This window comes from Epinephelus fuscoguttatus, linkage group LG1 (assembly GCF_011397635.1).
Source record: "Epinephelus fuscoguttatus linkage group LG1, E.fuscoguttatus.final_Chr_v1".
In the NCBI taxonomy this organism is placed as follows: domain Eukaryota; kingdom Metazoa; phylum Chordata; class Actinopteri; order Perciformes; family Serranidae; genus Epinephelus; species Epinephelus fuscoguttatus.
Window position 1 is genome coordinate 43,517,113 of NC_064752.1, and position 20,053 is coordinate 43,537,165.

A 20,053-nucleotide genomic window follows, 5' to 3' on the forward strand; every position below is an offset into this window, starting at 1 on the left:
ATGGGGGCGCTAGAGAGCTAATTTCTTATCTAGGTCGAACCGCCATATCGATATTTACTAAACTTGGTAGATGTAGAACAGGACACCTCAAGGTGACTGGAGAAATTTAACTCTAATTGGCAACTGGGTGGCGCTATAACAACAGAAAAATGGCTAAAATGCGACCGATCGCTGTGGCTGCAATCGTACTATCAAATTCACAAAAACTCTGTCTGAATACATTGCTCTTCTTAATGGGTTCAGTTGACTATTTAATCTGCAACTTCCTATGACCTGTATCCCAAACACACACCATGTGAAACTGTATGTGGGCAACTGTGCACTCAGTGGGTATGGACTAGTATAAATAAATATACATACTCACCGGCCACTTCATTAGGTACATTTATACAAGCTAATGTGATCCAATACAACAACTTTGCCATAAATTCTGCCATTCCAAAAAAAAAGTTCAGTTTTGTCAAAAAGTATTAAAGATCCAATGTGTAAGATTTAGGGGGATATATATGACAGAAATGGTGCATAATAACAATGTAATAATAGTGATGACACTCAAAAAACATAGTTCAAATTATTGTGTTTTTGTTACCTTAGAATGAGCTGTATATGGAGTGGGTCCTCTTCCACAGAGTTCGCCATATTGTTTCTGTAGTAGCCCAGAATGGACAAACCAAACATCTTTGCTGCTGCTCTTCCTGCCTTAGGCTTATCATGTAGGTGCATGGAAGGGCAGGGAGGTTTGCTCTCTCTGCCTCAGGCTTTCCTCATTTGGACATGGAAGGACAGACAGGTGTGCTGTCTCTGCTTTATGACTTTCCACACAGGCATGTAGGCATATGGAAAGGCGGAGAGGTGTGCTCTCTTTGCCATATGCTTTCCACGTAGGCCCGTGGATGAGTCTTCCTGCGTAGGCCCGCTTTCTGCGTATGCCCGAGGAAAGGCAGAGAGGCCTCAGGTCAGAGCCATACTGCAAATTTAATAATACAAATGGAAATAAAGTTTTCAAGAAAAGACAAAGACAGGAGGGCTGCGGCATTCACAAAGGTAAAAGGTGTTAAAAACTGCAGGTGCTCTTTGGTCCTTGGCGAGGAAGCATAATGAGGAAAAAGAAGAAAATGCGATCCAAGGCACTCTGGCAATTAAAAAGCTTTATTAAAGAGGCTAGTTCATGGAGAACAGATAAAAAGTTACCTACATGTTTCGGCCTCAGTCGGCCTTCGTCAGGGCAAATAGGATAAGAACAAGTAACAGGACATGTATATATATACATAGGTGAAGATCATTACATGGATCAGCCACACCTGTGGCACTAATAAAGCTCTGGAAAAACCCCATAGAGTAGATCCTGAAGAAAGGATGAGAAACAAATTAGCAAAACCAGTAGATGGCAGTACAGAAGACAAAAAGGTAAATGAATACATAAGTACATAAGTAAACAAACGCCTGTAAGGAAGAGCATACAACTAGCTCAGTAAGTAAGGTTTGTTTTCCCAACCGGGAGGCCAGGGTTCAAATCCCAGTAAGAACACCATATACGCACATACTTACACATCACAGAAACGACACAGAATCCACTGAGTCATTCAAGCCTGGGGATGTCAAAGCTCTAAGTGTGGAAATCCACCGACTCTCCTTTTGGTTGAGGACTTTCTCTCTATCCCCTCTGCGGGCTGTTAAAGGGATGTGATCAATGCCAGAAGCTGTAAAAGACACAGATCTGCCATTATGCATCTCGTGGAAGTGTTTAACTATAGCATAATCAAGATCAAGATATCACACGAGAGGGAGTGATGTTGTACTGTGAGGCCTGCGGCCTCGTGCCTACGACCGAATCACAGCCGTGACGATATCACAGTACATCGGATGACCATATTTTGATTTCCAAAAAAGAGGACGCTCGGCCCGGCCATGAGATAGTCTATTTAAATGGTACTCGCAGCTTACTCAAAGATGCCTTATCATTTTAATATATTTAAAATTTATATGTATGGATAGAAAATTCAGTTATATCACAAAATAATATCTCTCAAAGACAGAAATTCAGATAGGCCCCAATAGGGGACACATACACACACTAGAGTGTGGCGATCCGAGCCCGACAGTACCCGACAGGTCGGGCCGGGTTTGGTCAAAAATGTAGCTATAAATTGTATTTGGGCTCGGGTCGGATTCGGTCAGCTTTCAGTGAAAATGTAGTGTAAAAATAAATAAAATCCTATTGTCTGTCCTGTTTATTGCTTGGGCACTGTTATTTACGTGACAACACCTGAACATAACACACACAGACACACATTGGCTGTTTGTTTCTACCTCTCTCCTCGCTGGAAGTCTCGGACCTCCAGCCACCCGCCTCCACCTTGATTAAACGCTGAAAATAAAAAAAAAAGAGGGAGACAGGTTTTTCCTATTTTATCTTATTTTGTTTTATGTCTCCCTCTCCTCTCGCTAGAAGCGTCGGACCTCCCGCCTCCCGCTCCCGTCTCAAACACGGGCTGAGCACCCACGGTGCACGCCCGGCCTGTTAAATAGCCTGTAACCACTGTGTGACACAAACTCAGTGCTTTGGTCATTAAATAATGTCGGGCACTGTTTGGGTTCGGACAGAAATATGCGGCCGTGCCGCACTCTAACACACACACACAAACACACACACACAAACACACGGAAAACCGGACATTATCATCAGTTTATAAAAACCCCCCAGACGCCCCAGACGGGACGTGAAAAGTGGACATGTCCGGGCAAAAGAGGACGTTTGGTCAGCCTAAAAGTACAACATCACGAGCTCGAGTGTGATATTGCTTTTATACAACAGTTCAACAGTTAAATAAGCAAGGCTGATTAAGAAATGTTGAAAAATGAGGACAAAATAGATAATTTAAGCATTTTATTTGTCTTCCGCCAACAAAAATAGTTCCCTTAGGACTCCGCTGTCACCGTTGCTATGTAACGCAGACATGGTGCACCAGGCAATTACTCTTTATACACATTTATCAGCACATTTCCATTAATTGTGCAGCCGGTGAAATAAGTCTCTGGTGACTGCATGGTGGACCGTGGCTTCACAGGCACAGCCGACTCTGCCTTCTGATCTGACAGTATGTTGCTTTTCTCCAAGTCATTGAGCTCCGCTGATGAGCTGTTGTATAAAGAATATATATAACGTGCGTGGTTTTACAATTAATAAAGTGGTTATTTGTGAAAATCTTCTTAGAAATAGGATGTGTAAAACCTCTAGATTTAACCACTACACCTGTATCGCATTGCTTACAGTGACCACATGGGAAGGTGCCATGGGGCACCTTAGGCAGCCTTCTAAGTGGTTCCTTCACAGCAGGAAGGTAGCTTCGGTTAAGTCTATCTCCCAAAGTAGGTGCTCTCTGGAACGTAAACACAGGGGGGTCTGGGAAAACAGAATGTAATAAAGAACGTAAAGAAATAAAGTTTTCTTTGACAAAAGTGTTCCTGACTGAATTGATGTAAAGTTATGGAGGTTAGGTTTAGGAAAAGAAACATTGTGAAACACTGGACTGCTTGGGTCTGCTTCCTTCTTTACTCATGTCAGCTCACTGGTTATGTGATCCCAGCCTTCCAAAATACATGGGTTACATACAAATTGCTGGCTCATTACATGGTGCATTACTTTTCATAGGAAAACACACTAACAGTGCATAGCATAAGAAATAGATGCCACTAAATCCCACACACCAAACCATTAAAGTTTATTATTGAGGTTGTTCTGCAGTGGTGTGTTGAACTGGAATGCATTATACTGAGAGGTGTTCCTATTATGTTGTCCACCCCATGGACATACATGAGAGTTGATGAATGTTAGAAATGCCTTTATATATATATATATATATATATATATATATATATATATATATACATATATATGTGTTGTATCTAGCTATCTGTCTGACCATTCCCTAAAATGTGCCAGACTGACAGTGTGTTGCAGCTTAATCAACTGCCGCAATCTAACTTGATGTGTGAACATCTGACAGTATTAATACAAAAATTGCTTCTCATGCTCATGTCCAGTCCTGTTTGACTATGTGGGCCACTGGGCCATTACGTTATCATGCATTTATAGATACACTATGACCCTTCCCTTAAATTTGATATACAACACTAGATTGGATTTTGAACATCAGCAATCAAATATACCGGCAGGACTCCAGTAATAAACTGAGAATGGGGCCCAGAACAGGGCCAGTGTGTCAGCCAGAGTCATTCCAGGCAAGCTGGAGTCTTTCCTGTAGCCCCCTCCACAGCTCTGCTTTCCATCTAACCTGGATCATATGCCTTTAATAGTGTGTAATCTCTTAAGGGCTGAGATTTATGTCCTCCCCCTCTAGAGTCGGGGCCAGGGATATTTGGGAAGAGTGAGCAAAGGCTCCTGTGGGAAGGAATGATCAACCTTCTGTAAATTTGTGTGAGAAACACTCCAAACAAAGCTCTTTTCATCCTGCATGACTGCTATACAAAAATACTGTATTTAGGAAAGTGATCAAATTTTTCATCATTCCTTTCCTATTTGTTGTACTACTCCAGACCTTCAGATTAAAAATATCACTGAGCAGGTAAAAAAAAAAAAAAAAGGTAACAGATGTAGACAGCTTGGCCAGGCCATGAGTCTACAGTTTATATAACCATAGCTGTATTGCACCAGTTTGTTCCCTGTAATTGTTGCTGTGATGACTCTGTGAAACTTGGTATTGTGTTAGATGATGGAATTTGTTTGGAGACAATACACATTTGTTGAACTTATGAAAGAGAAATACACCCCGCTGATGTATGACATCTCTCTTCTGTGGGTCGATATTGCTCATAATTTTGATCGACTGGCTAGTTTCTCAATAAGCTGCTGTGTCACTGCTGCCTCAGGGCGCACAGGACATATTAGCTCTGGGAAATCAAGAACAAATGTAAGGCAAGTGAAGAGTAAAAAATCCTTTAATAACTTATTTATTGATATGGGGCATATGGTATTAATTTGCCCTCAGAAACTGCACTTAAATTTCAGTTATAGTCAGATTAGTTTTTGAAAAATGTAACTTACATAAGAAGAAGACTAAAAGTCAAAGGCCTTGCTAGTTCTGTAAGGCTGTACTGTCAAGCTAGGCTCAGCTTTGGTAGAACAAATGAAGCACTTAAAAAACTAATCCAAGCCAGCCTGTTGAGCCAGGAGAATGTTACTTGTAATGTCCGTCGACAGCACATATTATTCACTGCAGGCCCATTTCTTGACCTGCAACATTAACTAGGATGTTCTTAGCATCAACCTGTCCTTACATTTTTTTCCCCTGTGAAATCCTAGACTTTCCTTATTATAGCTAATACATAAATCAAAGATTGTTTTTATCTTGTGAAAGCAACACAGTCCTGATGAGCTAAAAGGTTACTGGATTAATGGTATGGGCAAAGTACTTATAAGGCTGCAATGCCTTTGATGTCTCACCTAATGCAAACGTCATGATGAGGGACACACATGTATCACCTTGAGGTGATGAGTTTTTGGCTGAAATATAGGAGCCACACATGAAAGTAGCTACGTTAAAATTAATTTACCTTACCTCATTCTGCTGCTAAGGTCAAGCTTTTAAGTATCTGCATGTCCATCCATCCAGTTTCATGTGCTTATCCGGGGCTGAGTCGTAGGGGGTCTGCATGTGTTCTAAGGTAAGGTAAGAAACTGTGAAGATGATGTTATTTTTTACTGTTTTACACTGCCTTACACTAAGGGCTGGGTATCCGTACCTGATACTTTTCAGGTATTTACCAAAAATGCTCCAGTGCCAAGAATCAAAACATTTCCAGTCAAAAGATACCTGCATTTGATCCTTTTTACACCAGGGTCTGATCACGGACCGTCCTGACTCCTTGCTGGATCAGCAAACTGTCTGTTGCTGCCAACTCTGGAGCCATTTTCCTCGGTGAATGGTCAGTTCAACATCTGTTTGGTTAGCATGAGCTAACACAGAAGTAGTGGCTAACATCCATCACTGAGCCATTAAATAGTCCCAACAAACTGGCTATTGCTGCCATCTCAAGAGTCACTCTCCTAGACGAATGGTCTAGGAACGAATGGACGAAAGTTACCTAAACATAACCTCTATAACATTACGTTAATCATGTTACTTTAGGTAACATCATTCGTGGGGCACTAATTTGTAGGATATGATATAAATTGTTGTGTGTGCATTTTTGGAGGATATCATACGAACCGTTGTATGAGGATACGTTGTACCAAAATGTGGGCCAACCGGAAATACAGGCAGGGGAACAACATTTTCAAAATTGGGCCCCTCATCCAAACCCTATGGTGGGGGGGGTTTCCCCTTGCCAAAATTTAGTGTTACTTTGGAGCATTATTTGGTCCCCTTTCCGACAAGATAACATAACATGGGAGTATCAGATGGCACGTTAAGATGTGTTTTAATTATAAAATTATATTTATTTATTATGTAAATAAATGTATGTAAATATGCATATACCTTGTATGGCTGATGATTTAAGTAAACTGCTGCACTTGATCCCATTTAAGAGTCAACCACAGAGCTTTTCATGGGCCCCTATTGGCTTTGGGCCGGGGTCATCTGTATATAGGCCTGCCAAAACGGTAGCTACCATATATTTTTTTTAATGATACCCAGCCATACTCACAGTGAATCATCGTAAAGGTACGGTGCTGTCACTGGTACTTGATACAACAATTACAGAATAAATTCACGTTTGTCAACTGCACACTTAAAACTGAAATCTGAGTAGTAATCCACCATTTTTCCCAAATGTAACTGGGTATAATTACTGGTGATTATCTACAACCTCCAATAAAGTACACAGTAATGTGTCTTTCAGTGTATTTCTCGGTAATAATTCTTTGTGTTTAGGATTCATAAGTTTTCCACTGGACAGTTGTCACAAAGTTTCTATTGATCAGAAACACAAAGTTTTTTATTGAAATATTTTCTTTATCAAGCTGTGAGGGGTCAAAGTGTTCATCCCTTTGCCTGGGGCTCTTTCCTATGTTAAGGCTTAGTGGCTCTCTGCTGTCATTCAGCCAACAGAGACACAATATTGATTTTAATCAGAGCCAATGAGTCAACACAAAATCTCATATTTTTGTTTGCATCCCGTAATCCTTTTAGTGTGAAGAAATGGAAAATCAATATGTAGACGGTCCTTGCACTGGAATATCATGTGTAGTTTAATATTAACAAAAGATTTGAATTGAGATGTTATGATACAAAGGAATTGGCAGCCATGTAGGGGAGTGCTGGGGGGAATGTTTGACTCTCAATAGAGATTTTCATTTCATAATACATTATAATTATTCATCTTCTAACCGCTTCATCCTCTTGAGGGTCGCGGGGGGGCTGGAGCCTATCCCAGCTGACATTGGGCGAGAGGCAGGGTACACCCTGGACAGGTCACCAGACTATCGCAGGGCTGACACATAGAGACAAACAACCATTCACACTCACATTCACACCTATGGACAATTTAGAGTTATCAATTAACCTAGTCCCCAATCTGCATGTCTTTGGACTGTGGGAGGAAGCCGGAGTGCCCGGAGAGAACCCACGCTGACACAGGGAGAACATGCAAACTCTGCACAGAAGGGCTCCCACGCCCGGGATCGAACCGGCAACCCTCTTGCTGTGAGGCGACAGTGCTAACCACCACACCACCGTGCTGCCCACATTATAATTACCATCATTAATAATTAATTAATTAATAGTAATTAATAGTAAATGAATGGTTAATCAAACTTAAGTTAGTAGTTATTTTGCCCTTGACAAACAATGAATAGATGAAAAAAGTAATGCTATAAGTTATGGTATTTTAAGAGTTTAACATTATAACACTTATATCTTATATTAAGTATTTGTTAATGGTAAATAATTAGTGTATTAATCATCTATAAACTTATTTGGGTGCTATTAAAAAAATTGCTATGTGGTGATGGACCGGATAAATGAACTACATAGTAGTACATAGAGTTAGTATAATCATCAGTTGCAACTTTATAATAGCATCCAAGTAACATTTATAGAGAGCTTACAAACGAATTATTAACCATTACTAAACACTTAATATATAAAATATTATATAGTGTACAACAGTAAAAAAAATAAAATTCCATAAATTATAACATTGCTAGTAGTTATCAAACTATTCAACTATTAGCTAAAGTTTAGTTAACAGTTAATTTACCATTTATTAGTTATGATTATTATAAAGAGTTACCTTCATTTCTTTTATTGTGTCTTTTGTACGTCTTCAAAAAATTACAATTGTTTTTACTGAAATGGTGGAATATTTTTGTTTTTCGCAACAAGGAGCCAACCTTGTGGCATTTTTGTTCTGTAAACATTAATAATATTGTCATTTTGATGCTAGGAGATCTGTATAATGAGAATGCAGTCCTTGTTGTGAAGCGTAACAAGACACACACCACCTGTTTGTTCGCAGCATCTTGATGCTGTGGCTGCGTGTCTGTCCACAGATCTGACCCGCGTGACCTGCTGGAGCGCCCAGGCAGACAGTGCCACCCTCTGCCAAGGTGACCTGTCACCACAGGCTTTTACACAAGCCTGCCATGGGTCTTACGTTGCCCAGGGGAGCTGTAAAAGTGTTAACACCATGCTCACTCTGCACACTGGTATTAGAAAAAGGCCTGGTTACAGGAATAGCCACCTGTTCTCTTCTGGTCTGGGATGAGTGCCCCGAATGTCCCCAAGGACCCCTACTCTGACCACAGCCACCACAGTTACACACTGAGAGGAATGGCAAAGCACAACAAACACACCACTGTGGTCCACAATGTACCTCCATTTGTAGTTTGTCACTTGCAAAAAGTATTTCAGTGCAGTCAGACAGGCTTCCAACAGAAAACCATTTACATAAACCAAACAAAAGAGACCTCCTTTCTAAGTCAGCAGTGATAAAACCCATTATTTAAATTAAAAACTGAAGCATTTAAAGTTTACTTAAATTAACTTCTGCTGCAAAAGTTATCTGTGGCAGGAAAATACCTGAATGACTGGTGTCACCCTCCTCCTCCCCTCCACACTTACATAAACACACAAACGCGCTCATCATGTTTCATGTGGACAGCTGCGACAACATACAGATGTTGGCTGAACCTCCGGCCAGTGAAGCTCCAAGTTAATTGTTTCCATTTACTTTTCAAAATAAAGATGGCGAACTGTGTTTATTTTATGCATGATGGCTGATTGTAACGTTGCTAGCGTGTAATGTATATTTAGAAGACTGACTCGAGACTAAAGCAGGATTTCCTCAGCAGTCTTGTTATTTATTTTCTCAATCTCTTAAGTGTGTCATTACACTGTTTGTCAGATTCAATTATGGCTGTATCATTGGCTAATTGTTCCAGCTGTTTTTCCAGTTCAAAGCCATTCCCCAGTCTAATAAATAATTAATCTGTACTTAATTTTTCTGTCATCTCTGCTGTTTTCCATGTATGGAACTTTCTGGAAAGTATTACCAAGGAGGAAATGAAAACAAATGTTCTGAGCCACCACACCTTCTTTCCTGCTTTTTTAAAATTGTCAGCTTTTGACATTGTGCCTTTTTAAACTTGTAATCATGGGCAGGTGCTACACCCACTGGACTAGATCTAAACTATACCTGAAAGACTGGTGACAAATGATAGATATTTATCCTGTGTGTAGAAATCCTTTTAAGACAATCCAACCTTTTAATACTTACAATGTTCTGGCTTCAGAGCGGCACCTTTTCATTGTGTTCCTGTTCTGTGGTTTCAGTGTAAATCAAATGGATTTCAGGGCCTAGGTGTGAGGAAAGGGGTGCAGTCCATTTTAGATCCCATGGTCTGGGGCCAATGTCATCCTCACTGCAGCTGTTGGTGGAGGCCTTCCTTTATAGCCTATTACCTCACCATAACCGGGTTATGAAAATATCATCACTCTTTATGCATGTGCATAAGGACAGAGGGTGGCGCTTGACTCGGTGCTAAATCGAGAGTCGTGATGGATCCTCCTGGTCACCAGCAGCTCAGTGTGTCACTTCTAAGAGGTATAAAACTAACAAAGAAACAGCAGTGTACAGCAGTGAATTGTTGTGTACGCTATATGAAAGTCACAGAAGTCCAAAAAATGTGTTGTTTATGTCATTTTCAGTCAGGCATTACGAAAGAAAATGAAATAAGGCTAATTTGAAGGCTATTTGAAGTAATACTATATACATTTATATACATTTTTACTCTCAGACTGGTCATCCACAAAACGATTTGAGTCCGTTTCTTACCCGATTTTTGAGCCGCACGTCTAATTTTATAGTCAGACCACATTTCAGCTTTGTCGGGTGTGCAGTGTATGGGGGTGAGCAAGGACTGATCATAGTCCGATCAGCTGCTCCTAACCAGCTGTTGGATGTTCAAGTGAATTTCTGACATGTCAAAAATTTGGTCGGCGGCTATCTCCCACAGTTGAAGCAGAGCCATGAATTGATTTCCCAAGGTCAGTGCTTTCTTTTGTTATTCAAGCCAATATACAGCTAGTTTTCTGGTGCTGCTAACTTGTTGACTTGTGTATGTGTGTGTGTGTGTGTGTGTGTGTGTGAGATAGAAAGAGAGAGAGAGAATCAAAACTTGGAGTGACCTACTGTACTTTTGCAGAAATTGACTTTTAAGCTCTTTTTGGGACATCTCTGTCTCCATTCTCGTGAGCCATACCTCCTGTAGCATTAAACTTTTGCCCTTCAAACAAATCTTTATTGAAAATTTTCAATAGCCAGAACAGTCTGCATAGGCCATTTTATTGTTAATGTAACTTGTACAGTACAGTGTTAATTTTGTTTGACAAAAACTATGATGATGATTTGATGTCAACAACCTTTTTTCCATGACAAAAATGAGATGATGATGAGCTTAAAAAAAACACTTGATAATAAAAACTAAGATGAAATCTGTGCTTCATATTCGCTGATAAAACGAGACGTGATGAAAATGTTAGTGGTGGACTATCAGACATTGAAAGCCAAGGACAGCCTTGCTCATAATTATCTTCAAATACTGCATGAGCGACAGGCTGGCAAACTCCAGTAAATAGTCAGCACCAGGATGTTTCGCGAGTCCCTGAACGGCAGTGGAGCAAGCAGCAACTTCTTCTGCACTTCTTCTACTTCACATCTGTTGATCCAGGAATCCTCACAAATCTGGACTGTCTTGGGAAGGTTTACAGTCTGATGCTGTTTGACAGCAGGTAGGAGGCTCAGTTATCTGTGAGTGTAACTGTGCTGTAAGTAAACAGTCTAAACTCCGCAAAGTTTTCTTTGACAAAGCTAGTTTTATTACCAACTCTGTGAGAGGACACGCCTTTAAATCTCCAGACTAACATGTTGCAGATTACAAAAGAATTCAGGTTTTTATTATTTTTCTGCTTCTTCCTAAAATGTAAGTGGAAAATATATCTAAAATAGCTGTCAAAATTGGCAGTGTGAGCACCCAGGTCATGGCTTAATGATACAAGCACATAAATCATGAGGTTTAGCTTTACATCGCAGATGATTTATTCATAAAGTTGGAGTTGCATTTAAACAATAACATTTCTAAAACTGCCTCAAATTGTACAGTGTATTTCCAGCTTTATAGGCTAGTGCTATTTATCTATTTAGAGTGTTTGGTGTGAGTTGGTGTGAAGAAAAAAAAAAAAAAAAAAGCCAGCTGTATCACTGCGCTGAATGACGCACGCGTGCACTGCCAGCTCACCTAGCACCACTGAGCTAGCTAACATTACAGCTCAGCTGAGGAGGGCTTCTTTAATGTTTACATCTCACACTGTCATGAGCACAAGCCTCTCATGTATGAGTAGTTGCATGCCTCCTTATGCTGCAGTTGCAGCTCAATGCCAAAATCCTCCTCATAGCACTTTTAGAAACAGCTTGTTTGCTCATGCAGCAAGTGTAGCATGTGAGTCTCAAAGGGGGTCCCAGTTGCTCTCTGTTTACAGGTAATTATGTCAAAAATGGGAATTTTTTTCCCCGAAATTATATTCCAAGTTTTTCAACAGCTGTCGGGGGGAATTACTGCTCTTGAAAAGACAGCAAAGGAGAGAAAGTTACGCGCACAGGAGTCAGATTTAAAACAGAGATATGTATGACAGTTGTGATATGTGCCTCATGAAGAACTACCATCCATTAGTTATAGTGCAGTGTGAGAGTGCCTCACTGCGTTTCTCCAGACCTGTTCTCCTCTCCTCTCCCTGGAAGGATCCTTTGAAATCTTTTAAAATGCTGCAGGTCCTCACCTCCCTTACTAATAAATGTCAATAACATCGCCTCAGTTTGTCTCTGTGCAGCACAATACAACCTGGACCCAAAAATTAAACTTGGCCTCCACATTCTGTCCTGGAAGACTTTTAAAACAGACTTTTTTCTGAAGCGAATTTTTATTTTGCACCATGCAGGACCTCACAGTTCAGTGAAACTTAGAGTTAAGTGTCAAAGCTCTAATGCCCTGTCAGCAGCCTCCACATAAACAACATGAACAGGCACGTGGCCTCGCAGCACTGTCGAGCATAAATAAGACAGAGGTTATGATCTGGGGTCCAGACGCATGTCAGCCGTGGTAGTGAATGTGTGCTGGTGGAGAGGTGAGTAATAGATTGTCCAGAGATGGAGAGAAAGAGGGAGCACAGCATGCTGTGGCTGCATAAACTAAGAAATTGCGTGAGTATGTATGTTTCTGTGTGGCTACCAGTCAGTCAGCTTGGTCATGAGAGGTCAGTCTTTTCTCATGTCTCAGGAGCATAGAGGTTTGTCACTCTAGTATTCCCCTGTTAATGCTAGTATCTAACATTCAGTCCATGACACATTAAATTCACTTAAACAACAGTTGTGCAGTTTGAAAAAGCTCACAGGATGGATGTACCATATTCTGATTTAACTGGAAGACAATATTTACAATACTGGAAAAAAAAGTAAAATATGTCCGTAGCAGATAGTCAAGGCAGCACAACCTAAAACATGAAACTTAAACATTAATTCATATGGATTTTATCTCATTGGTCCAGTTTTCATCCCAATGAAATGCACATTTCAACAGAATTTCTGAAAAAAAAAAAAAAAAATGCATTTACTAGACCGCAGTTTGTGTCCCATGTGAAACCAAAAGTCAGTGCTGTTTTAATGTAAGGTTAAGTAATTTATGTATGGTCGTTGTCACTCAGGTGATGGATTCATGTCACATTACAAAGCAAACATACTTATTTTAACCCAAAACATGATCTCTTTTTTCAAACCTAACAAAGTAGTTTTGTTGCCTTAACCTAACTGCGACTCACAACATTAACCACATGTTACAATGTGTATCAGCTATGCGTCACGTAGAGATGCTAAAGGGTGCCCTGTGCGTCACCATCAGATGCTGAGGGGTGTGACAAAGTGTCAGTAGCCTATTTGATGACCTGGGAATAAGAATGGTTTGGAATTTCCCGTATTCATTCAGATTTTTTTTTTTTTTACAGATTGAAAATGTGGATAAAAACAGGTGGATAAAATGCACTTATTGACTTCTTTAGAAACAAAAGAGCTTCATGTTATCTGGAGACAGTATACATTTACTGGTGAAAGTTGATTGCAATTTAGAGTTTAGATCGGGCCCAAAAAATCCAGCCCGACCCCACCCAAGCCTGTGCATGCTCTGTCCGAGCCTGGCCCACCCTGTCCCTTGAACTGTAATTATGAACCCAAGCCCGTTTTAAACCCGACATTTTTTTTAAGGATACGAATGTGGACATTGAAGGCTGACTCTCATCTTTCTTTCCATGACAAGCCTTCGTCATGTGCCTCTTAAGTGTCGAGGTACCCGTCTTTTTGCTGTCATATACCAGCATCATGCTGCACTTGGTACACTCGACGAAGCTGACACACACGTTGTCACCGTCGACAACTCACATGTGCGCGGCCAGTGGCGGGACCCGGCCCACGGATCAGGTCGGGTCCGGGTCGGGTTCGGGCAGAGAATCTAAGCTCTATTGTAACTTTAGTCTTATTTTGGACATCACTTCAGTAAGTTGTGTTCACCACAGAAAAGAAAATGCCGTTATCTGAGGACATGGCGACATTGCTACAAGAAGTTCAACCACATTACTGTATCAGAATCACTTTATTTGGAGTTAACCAGCCCAGTCACCGCAAGAAAATGTCAATATTGTACGTTTCTGCAAACCACAAATAGGCCTATGTTACATTTGTGCGTTTCACATGCATCATATCAGCATCTCTGAAGTGACATGTTATATGAGCTGGCTCTGTCATCTGGAGGTGGAGACAGACCAACGACAGTACTGGCTGTGTTTTAGTGACCTGTTCTTTTTTTCCAGCAGCTTTTAAAGGGCCAGATACACCAAACTGACATCAAAAAACAATTGCGGGCGAAGGCCGACTGTCACCTTATGTTGCCTGTGTCTTGGCCAAAAAGTTGCACTTGAACACACCACAAAGAAGGCAGCCAACGGCCAGCTAGCACTTGGGTTCTGCCCCTGCATGAGAGGAAATAACTCTAGTCTGTTTTGTCATTCAAAAAGGCAAACTGGAAGACCGAGAGGATGAATTCAAGACACTAGCTAGCCAGTTAGCATATTAACAACACAGACCTATACTGAAAGAACAAAGCATATTTACAGTGCACTAGTGAAGAAGAACACAAAAGATCAGACAAAAGATTAGAATAGTAGTAATCTATTCTATTCTAATCTTGTCTAATCTGACAAGTTTTGTTTCAATCTCATGGCCTCTTGACTTAAGTTGTTTATTTACTTTCCTCACTTACATTTTTCAGAGTGATGTCACTCACTGATGGACTCCGCTGTCTGTGACGTCAACTCAGCTGAATCAGCCGATAAAAGCAGACAAGGGCCGACTAACGTCAATGGTGTAGGACACGCTGCAAAAACAAGGGTGGCAGATGCTCAACTGTGGCCCAGCATTGACCAACAGCCGACCATCGTCTTGGTGTGTTAGCGCCCTTAGGCACCAAATGTGTTTAGGGACCTAACTCCACAGCGTTGATGAAATGTAAAGAAATCTAAAGTTTGAACTACTACACAGTAACATACAAATGTAACATAGGTCTATCCATGGTTTGTAGAAACAAACAATGACAACATTTATTCTGGCGATTGAATTGCATTAACACGTCTTTATGTATCATCTGCATTTAACGTGACTGTAACACAGCCTCATATGTTTGAACTACAAGATTCAGATCTATCTGTACCCACTTTTAAGGCTGCTGAAATCTTTCACTGCATCTTTCCATGTAATATGAGCCAATAATTATAAGAGTTTCCAGCTATTTCAGCTGAGCTTGCTGCTGAAAGAAAGTGGGTGATCTGACCTCGGGGCACTAATTCTTCCCTCATGCTGTACTGACATGTGACTGCTTACTGTACATCCATCACCTGCCATGGGATCATTGTTAATACTTAAGAGTTACATTACGTGCTGGAGGTGCCTTGTTCTTTGTGACTGGCTTCATGTGGGGCCTTTGGTGCCAGTGGGCCTTCTTAACTACCATGTATAAGTACAAACTGTAGCATTCCTGCCACCTGTGGCCTTAAGCAGTGAAAATGACATAATACAACAAGGCATTATGATGCTGTCTTTCAAAAGACCACCCACTCAATCGACTCTATAAAAGAAGTTTTGAACTTTGAAGCAGTATCTGTGTCTCTGTAATCACATTGTGGTTCTCGCTTTGATTTCTATGTCCCCCAACAATGTGACATAGTAAGCACATTATGTCACTGACCTCATGGAAGCCAACCATGACAATGTACTGTAATGTCATCATGGTGGCATCTTAAACTGCATTATGTGAACACAAGTATAATAATGTCAAAATATTTTTAGAGTTCATGCCTAAATGACCTCTTTTGTGTAATATGTGATATGTGTGGGTGATGCTGAGCAGCTCATGTGCCTCTTGCTGCTCTTGTTGCCATTGTGAAAAACAGACTTTGAGTAAACTGGATCCAGCATCTCCCAGAGCCGTCCATCCAAAATGAGAACTTGTCCGATGCATTCACTCAAAATGTTTGTTTTCATCACGATAAGACAAAACAAAAGATACATATCTTTTACTCATGATCTCATCACAGTCCAAGCTGATTGAACCTCTCTGCTTTGTTCACTTCCCCCCTGGAGACATAAAGGTTACATATTTTAAATCTTGGTGTGCATCTTGATTGCAAAGAGGGGCAATCCTGTCTTTCATCTTTCTGAATGATATGAAGCAGACACAGACGTCTGTAAAATCAGCAGCGTCTCTCTAGTGGTATGACAGTTTCAAGATGTCTGATTGAGTGTGTTTGTTTGTTGTCTAAACCCTTATCTTTCTGTTTCCTCTTATCATTTGTGTCAAGTGTGTTTCATGACAATGTCTTGTCCTCTGGATCTGAGAACCTCACAACAGCTGCTTGAACGTGTCACCACTTTAGAGTAGATACAGATAAACGTCACAATAAGCAAATATAAGGACTGTGAAATGCGTAATGTCTGTGAGATGATCCCTGAATAGATGTGCGTACACACAGTGGCTCATTTGAGAGGATCTGGTTCAGGCATCCATGCTGTCAGAACATGGTTAAAGATACTAAGTGTCATAGAAATCTCAAATTATGGCACTTCTGACAAATAAAGTAGTAAAAAAAAATACAGTAAAACCAATAGAATATTAATTTACAAGATTGGCCCATGCAAGCTGCTCTGTGTGTGGTGCTTTGAGCTAAATGCTAACAACAGCATGCAAAAATGTAGTTTATACTTCTGCAGCGGTACGTCGATGTATTCTGTGGAGGCTGTTGCGGGCATCTCTCATTTGCACCAGCCATAGCACATAATCACTCTGTGATTGGGTATAGCGTGTTATTTTCAGCCCAGTCTCATAGCATGTGTATGAACCCTTAACAACCCATTATGTGGTCCTAGGCATTAAATGTGTTAAAACTACATGCTGACGTCATAAAACCAATGCTAATGCAAAGTCACACAAATTAAGTATAAAGAGTGACAAAGTCCGCGTAGGGTGGGCGGGTCAAACAAACATGGACTTTCAACCAGGAGACCGTTGTTCTTGTCTTGTGTGAAACCAGTTAAACGTAGTTAAGTGACTGTATGGACTTAATCTAACTATGAAAAGTATTTAAGTTTACATTACATATTTACTGTAACCTACGTACTTACTCTGACTGAAACCACAATCTTGTTTTTTGTTCGCTAAACCTAACTAAACAGTCACTGTTTATAGCAGACTTTGAATTGGAGTTGTTTTCGTGTTTATTCATTCATTCATTTTCCATAACTGCTTATCCTGTTAGGGGTTGCGTTGGGGCTGGAGCCTTTCCCAGCTGGCAGTGGGCGAGAGGCAGGGTACACCCTGGACAGGTTGCCAGACTATCACAGGGCTGACACACAGAGATAAACAACCATTCACACTCACATTCACACCTACGGACAATTTAGAGTCACCGATTAACCTGCATGTCTTTGGACTGTAGGAGGAAGCTGGAGTACTCGGAGAAAACCCACGCTGACACTGGGAGAACATGCAAACTCCACACAGAAGGGTTCCCCAACCCTGGGGTTTGAACTTTCTTCTCTGAACCAGGAACCCTTTTGCTGTGAGGCAGCAGTGCTAACCACTGTATCACTGTGCTCCCATATATCACATATAACATTAGGAGGTTATTAAGAGGTCATGTCCATTTCACATATTTCTGTGAAAGGCCCTCCGCTCCCGTTTGCTTGATAAAAGGGAGAAGCCAGGACAGCACTGTATAGAAGACACAGAAGCTTTCATTTTTGGGTACACTCTCCATCTCCTCTGCCCTCTCCTTCCAGGAATTATGATTTTTTTTTTAATTAATATATATAATCTCTAGATAAGGGATCATACAAGTGAGGATGTTCTAACTTGCTTCGCTAGCCTTTCTTCAAACTGGTCCATACATGTTGTTTTGGTAACGGATGTGAGGTAGCTATCTTGAAATCTCACCAATCCGAAATCCAATCCCAAGTCCCAAGTCAAACCTCTTTTTTCATTATTATTTTTGTTTTTTTGCCTTTATTAGGAAAGGTGGGAGAGGAGGGCATGGCATGCAGCAAAGTGCCACAGGGCTGATGGGAATGTTATCAATGTGGTTATTAATCAAAGTTTTAGGCAAATTGGAATTTGTCCTGAATATGACATGAAAGTGCAGTTAAATGATTACCAAAGTTGTTATTCATTCTGAGGGGAACATGAATGCCAGTATCACATTTCATTGCAATCAATCAAATAACGATGAGATATTTTCCTAAATAAACAAATGTCAGCCTCATGGTGGCACAAAAGGGAAAGTTGGGATCATCTAAGTCATACTGATTCTATCCATAAAGCTGTGCCACTAAAACTGTAATAAAACTACTCTCTCAAAGTCCTCTAGTCTCATTTTTAGAGTCAAGTAGATTATATGTAACTACCATCACTAACATTTAGTTTTACAGACTTCAGTTCATCATTTTCTATTTTATTTGATGTTGATGTGTAATGATGGTTATAAACTTGTGTCTAAAGGAGACACATTTCTCTCCATACACCATGAGCTGAGTTTGAGTAAGAAGTGACACACAAGGATAAAAAAATCTCCAAGCTGTACCTACTGGTGTATGAAATGTCATTTTGCTTGTCCCCTGTAACCTGTGATTACACACTCCAGAGTGAGGCACTGAACAGGACCTGTTTTCATAAAGACTTTTCCTACAGGGGCACTGCAGTTTTCCTTTATTAAGCTTTAAAGTTAGAGAGGAAGGAGGATTGTATTTCCCTCATACTGGGGGACCAGTGCCAGGCATGACTAACTCTGGGTCATTTAAAGACTTTGCTCAGTGTGTGCACACAGCATGCGTGCATGTAGGCATACACAAACTTGCACATGTGGTCCATTTGTGCATTGAGACGTAGTTGCATGTGTAAACACAATTATTTTCTTCACTCACACTTTGCAAAGCACTTTTGCTCTCTTTGAAAAGCTAATTAGGGTTGTTTTAAAAACCACAGTCACTGTAGGTTTAATATCCATGATGCATAACAAAAGTCATTTTGACCTTTTCAGACTGTCAAGTTGTTCCAGCCACACCCAGCACTTGAAAGAATGCCAGCATTTTCCTGCCCTTTTAAAACAAATCTGACATGCTCCAATTTATATGGCATTAAAGTTGATATAATAGGACAAAAAGAGCTCCTGCTATTAAGAAAGGATGGATTTAACTAGATCTAACCCTTGGATTCCATCTTTTAATAGATTTTTCCACCTCAAAGCTGCTTAAGGAATGTTTGGGGGAAAGGAATTTCAATTTACAGAAATTCAAACCAACACAAGAAATGGTACACTTCCTACACCTCCCAGCCCCCCGCTGGGTAGCTAATAGGCTAGGAGTGATTGACAGGATAGACTCATGCCTTCTGCCTCTCAGACATCTTCTTGTTAGGATGCATGGGTTTCTGCACATTTCAGTTTTAAATTAAGGAAAAGGGGAATGTAGCTGCAGTTTTTCTGAGATTCTGACATATAATCCTTTTATCTTTGGCTCAATGGCACCCTCAAAGGTGGGGCAGGGTGGGCTGTGGCCACCCCTAACAAAAATAATTTGAGGCTGACAGTGCTGTCTTTAAGAGTCTATGACATGCTCATATTTTAATGAGCAAAGGTGGGGCTGTCTTGTAAACTTAGATAACCTCAGGCATACTGTAACACTCTAAATTTAGGCTAAATATCGGCATGGCTATTTTTAAAGGGGTCGCTATCTGAATGAAACTGGGTTCTATAGGTACCAACAAATCTCCCCTAAACTTTAGAAGGCTTGCTCTCAGAAAAAAAAAAATTCCCTTACAGTTGAGTGTTAATTTCCTTAACAAAAACTATGACAAAGAGTGAAAAAATAGATTTTGATAATAAAAAGTATGACAAAATCTGTACTTCATTTTTGTTAACGAGCTGAGACTGGATGAAAATGTTTA

At 40.5% G+C, this 20,053-nt stretch overlaps 1 long non-coding RNA gene across 1 annotated transcript; it reads right to left on the bottom strand.

Annotated features, from left to right (window-relative positions):
• Positions 1 to 1,140: 1,140 nt before the first annotated feature.
• LOC125892073 (uncharacterized) lies at positions 1,141 to 9,876 on the bottom strand. Its single transcript, XR_007449696.1, has 3 exons — positions 9,742 to 9,876; positions 1,549 to 1,700; positions 1,141 to 1,345 (listed from the first exon to the last, which is right to left on the bottom strand). It is a non-coding gene; the product is annotated as an uncharacterized LOC125892073 (long non-coding RNA).
• Positions 9,877 to 20,053: the final 10,177 nt, after the last annotated feature.